General features: G+C 57.5%; 1 non-coding gene and 1 pseudogene across 1 annotated transcript; both read right to left on the bottom strand.

The window, feature by feature from the left end:
- LOC146719466 (large subunit ribosomal RNA) overlaps positions 1 to 3,571 on the bottom strand; it is a 7,953-nt pseudogene extending 4,382 nt beyond the window's left edge.
- A 1,040-nt stretch (positions 3,572 to 4,611) lies between these two features.
- LOC146719465 (5.8S ribosomal RNA) lies at positions 4,612 to 4,766 on the bottom strand. Its single transcript, XR_014926514.1, has one exon. It is a non-coding gene; the product is annotated as a 5.8S ribosomal RNA (ribosomal RNA).
- Between the last annotated feature and the right edge of the window lie 234 nt (positions 4,767 to 5,000).

Genomic DNA, 5,000 nt, shown 5'->3' with positions numbered 1-5,000 from the left:
GGTAAGGCTCCTGTCGCCGTTTACCCTTGATGGCTTCGAGACTCCTATTGGGGAACCTTGTCTCCAGATACTGGTTAATGAAAGGTTCCCCGGCTAAGGTGCCTTCAGCCTCAGCGCGTGCCATGAGTCTAGTTTCCTCCACTGACCATCTGGCCTTTACGCGGTCAACATTGATAGCACTGTTGGCTTGTAGTGGGTGTGCACGTACTTTGTGGACACCAAGACCACGCATGTTCCGGAATCTCGCCGAACAATGCTCACAGCTGACCATCTCCTCCTCTAGGCTGTCCACTTCAGCCTGGCTGGTCCTTATAGTGGTTCGCGACGGACCAGCTGCGACCCCGTCAGGGTCCTCCGCACCTCTCGCGCGCTCACTCAAGCGAGCACTCGCACGCAGACCCCGGGCCATCCGAGAACCCGGGACATCAGATTCATTCTTAACTTTATCCATATTAACTGCGTGTAGGGGGGCAAACGGATTGACAACCGAGAGCCCCCCAAGAAACCCCGGTCTTTCTTGGCCCCACAACTCACCATGACCGTAGGCGCATGGGCCGAAGCCCTTAGGGGCGCACTTCGCTGTACACTCTCTTAGTCGACACCTACCGAGTCTAAACTTCCAAAGTAGGCCGTTTCCGGGAGCACCACGAGGAGGTGGAGGTACAACTTGGACGTGAGAGGCTGAAGGTCCTTACTAGAGGACTTCGTTGGCGCATCACGAACCAACCACGACTCTCTCTAAGTACCATCGCGGCGTGTTGCTTTGAGGACCGAGAGAGTCATAGTTACTCCCGCCGTTTACCCGCGCTTGCTTGAATTTCTTCACGTTGACATTCAGAGCACTGGGCAGAAATCACATTGCGTCAACACCCGCGAGGGCCATCGCAATGCTTTGTTTTAATTAGACAGTCGGATTCCCCTAGTCCGTGCCAGTTCTGAGCTGAGCGTTGAATGGCGGCCGAAGAGGACGACCACGACGGCTCGCGCCGCCACGGAAGCCTCGCAGCAAGGAAGATCCGCGGGAGGCCAAGGCACGGGACCGAGCTCGGATCCCGGGACCGGCGCGAGAACGCCGACCGTTCACCTCGCCCAGGCCCGGCACGTCAGCCAGACCCGCTTCCCGACCAAGCCCGACACGCCCCGCTCCTCAGAGCCAATCCTTATTCCGAAGTTACGGATCCAATTTGCCGACTTCCCTTACCTACATTATTCTATCGACTAGAGGCTCTTTACCTTGGAGACCTGCTGCGGATATGGGTACGAACCGGCGCGACACCTCCACGTGGCCCTCTCCTGGATTTTCAAGGTCCGAGGGGAAGATCCGGACACCGCCGCAACTGCGGTGCTCTTCGCGTTCCAAACCCTATCTCCCTGCTAGAGGTTTCCAGGGAACTCGAACGCTTATACAGAAAAGAAAACTCTTCCCGGATCTCCCGACGGCGTCTCCAGGTCATTTTGGGTTACCCCGACGAACACTCTTACGAGGGCCCGAATTGTATGCGGTTCCGCTGCCGGGTTCCGGAATAGGAACCGGATTCCCTTTCGCCCGACGGGCGTGTGTCCTTCGTATAATATTTATTATTATTTCTCGACACTCGAGTATATTGTACGCCGTCATTGACATAGGATTTCTCCTAGGGCTTAGGATCGACTGACTCGTGTGCAACGGCTGTTCACACGAAACCCTTCTCCACGTCAGTCCTCCAGGGCCTCGCTGGAGTATTTGCTACTACCACCAAGATCTGCACCGACGGCGGCTCCAGGCAGGCTCGCGCCCAGACCCTTCTGCGCTCACCGTCGCGACCCTCCTACTCGTCAGGGCTTCGTGACGACGCGAGAGAAGACTAACGCCCGCTCCCGGTTGCCGCCCCACTTGCCGCTGACGGCAGAGTATAGGCTCGACGCTTCAGCGCCATCCATTTTCAGGGCTAGTTGCTTCGGCAGGTGAGTTGTTACACACTCCTTAGCGGATTCCGACTTCCATGGCCACCGTCCTGCTGTCTTAAGCAACCAACGCCTTTCATGGTGTCCCATGAGCGTCGAGTTGGGCGCCTTAACTCTGCGTTTGGTTCATCCCACAGCGCCAGTTCTGCTTACCAAAAATGGCCCACTTGGCACTCTGATCCGAAGATGCTCGTGGCTTCATAATTCAAGAAAGCCAGAGATCTCACCCATTTAAAGTTTGAGAATAGGTTGAGGTCGTTTCGGCCCCAAGGCCTCTAATCATTCGCTTTACCAGATGAGACTCGCGCGCGTTCCGTGCGGAACGGCCGAGTGCCAGCTATCCTGAGGGAAACTTCGGAGGGAACCAGCTACTAGATGGTTCGATTAGTCTTTCGCCCCTATACCCAGTTCCGACGATCGATTTGCACGTCAGAATCGCTACGGACCTCCATCAGGGTTTCCCCTGACTTCGTCCTGACCAGGCATAGTTCACCATCTTTCGGGTCCCAACGTGTACGCTCTGGGTGCGCCTCTTCTCGCGATGAGAACGAGACGCCCCGGGAGTGCGAGGCCGCATCGCGACGCGGCCCATCCTCCCTAGGTCGACGGCCAGGGCCGACCTTCACTTTCATTACGCCTTTAGGTCTCGCGACAAGTCCCAATGACTCGCGTACATGTTAGACTCCTTGGTCCGTGTTTCAAGACGGGTCCTAAGAGTACCCAAAGCAGTAGCGTCGCCGACCGGTATCGGTCTCCCGCGAGACCGCGGGAGACGTTCGCAGGCCTGTCGAAGGTGTACCGTACTGTAACCAACAGCGGGCCAGGACCGGGGACGGCGCGAAGTCCGTAACCTCCGAGTACCGTGGCGCGCGCTTGCGACGGTCTCGACGCACCGTGAATAGTGCGGCCTGATACCTTGCGCGTACCGCCGAGCAGCCGGCCGGGCGACCGAGGGTTTGTCGCGTGCCGTTTTACCGGCGACGCGACAGACACCGCACCCGGGCCGTAGACCGACACCCAGCGGGTCGCGACGTTCTACTTGGGGAGAAGTGCACGACGACGAGCGCCGGACATCGGCGCACGGTAGCGTGCCCGCGCGCGAGCCGCAAGGACTCCGCGGGACATCGCCGACCGACGCGAAGCCAGCGCCGCTGACGATGAATCTCCCCGTTCGATCTTTTGGGTTTCTTAGGTTTACCCCTGAACGGTTTCACGTACTCTTGAACTCTCTCTTCAAAGTTCTTTTCAACTTTCCCTCACGGTACTTGTTCGCTATCGGTCTCGTGGTCGTATTTAGCCTTAGATGGAGTTTACCACCCACTTAGAGCTGCACTCTCAAGCAACCCGACTCTAAGGAGAGATCCTCCCGAGGCGCGCACCGGTCGCTACGGGCCTGGCACCCTCTACGGGTAAGTGGCCCCATTCAAGATGGACTTGGACGCGACGCGGCACCTCGGGATAAGCGGATCCTCCCAAACACCACATTTCCCTGCGGCGGAACCGCGGGATTCGGTGCTGGGCTCTTTCCTGTTCGCTCGCCGCTACTAAGGAAATCCTGGTTAGTTTCTTTTCCTCCGCTTAATAATATGCTTAAATTCAGCGGGTAATCTCGCCTGCTCTGAGGTCGTCGCATAGTGAGTTTTCGTAGCCGTTTGCCTCCTCCGCGTCGCTCATCGTCGTCTCTCCTCTATAATATATATTATAAGAGGGAGAGAGAGAGAGCGTCGAACGAGAGAGCAGCAGCGGCAGCACACGAAATACGCGAGAAGGCAAATCGCCGGGGCGCTAACCGCACACACACTCGTTGGTGGTAATGGAGACGATATATCGCGGGGTTCGAGATTCTCGGCTCTCCCTTTTCTCTTTTATATACGAAATTCGGGCGGAATCGATTCGACGAGTACACGACGCGGCGCGCCGGTCCCCTTTTTTCGCTTTACGAAAATTTCGTGGACTCGGACACGCGGTCGGCTCGCGATTCAAAACCCTTCTCCGTAAAGAGGTAAAGGATTACGAATGCTCTCTCCGCCGGACGACGACGCGCCGTATATTTCTCCGTAATACCGTTATGTGTGCGGGCAAGGGCGCCTCGGCATAAGACGCGCGAGCGCTATCGCACCGAGAGACGCGGCACAGAGTGCGAGAGCAGTCCGGTCAGTCTGTGTGATGTACGGAGAGGAGAGACGGTGAGACAAGCGCTACCTACTTTCGGGAGACAACGACGCACGCGCCGCTCTAGGGAAAGCGGTGCCATTCACCGTCCTGACCCTTTTTTTGGCCGTTTGTTGCTCCCTTCGCGCGCGCTCTTACTCTCATCCCATTTCTCCTCGGCTCTCGCGTACACACACGACTTGGATACACAAACACGCTCCCCCTCTTAATTCGCGCAGCATTCTCTGGGCGCGCGTTCGCCAACGTTTTACACGCTTGTGCGCTTCTCCTCCTCATTATTATTATTATTATTTCGGTGTGTCATTTCAGACGACGCCAGGATTTGCACCGCGGCCGGTCGGCGCGGCACAGACACCTCGGGCGAACGTCCAACGATCGCTCGTACGCCCATTGTAAGCGTTGCACAGGGCACAGGCGACGCGCGCGCCATTCTCTGGTCGCCCGCGTCGTGGCCGTGCGCGCTTTTCGGGCGCAAGCAGTTTAGGGGTACTAAAACGACCCTCAGCCAGGCGTGGTCCGGGAATTGTATCCGTGGACCGCAATGTGCGTTCGAAATGTCGATGTTCATGTGTCCTGCAGTTCACAAGTTGACGCGCAATTAGCTGCGTTCTTCATCGACCCACGAGCCAAGTGATCCACCGTTCAGGGTAATCGTTCGAAATTTTTGCGTTCGCGAAGAAACGCGCTTCTCGTTCAACCATCGTGGTTCTCTTCTCTCGGACGAGAGAGAGAGAATAATCGTGGTGGCTCTTCGATCAGCCTGTCCGCGCGCGTCCGAGGACGCGCGCGGACCGCCGCCTCCCGCCAGGGAAGGCTACGGCACAAAGATAGAGTTGTGTGTTTCTCGTTCGGAGCGTCTCTCCCGCAACGGGAGAGCCGGGGCG

The sequence above is a fragment of the Nylanderia fulva genome, unplaced genomic scaffold (assembly GCF_048542155.1).
Source record: "Nylanderia fulva isolate GAGA-0341 unplaced genomic scaffold, ASM4854215v1 Scaffold976, whole genome shotgun sequence".
Classification (NCBI taxonomy): Eukaryota; Metazoa; Arthropoda; class Insecta; order Hymenoptera; family Formicidae; genus Nylanderia; species Nylanderia fulva.
Note: the sequence above shows the minus strand (reverse complement) of the source record. Positions and strands in the feature narration are given on the sequence as shown.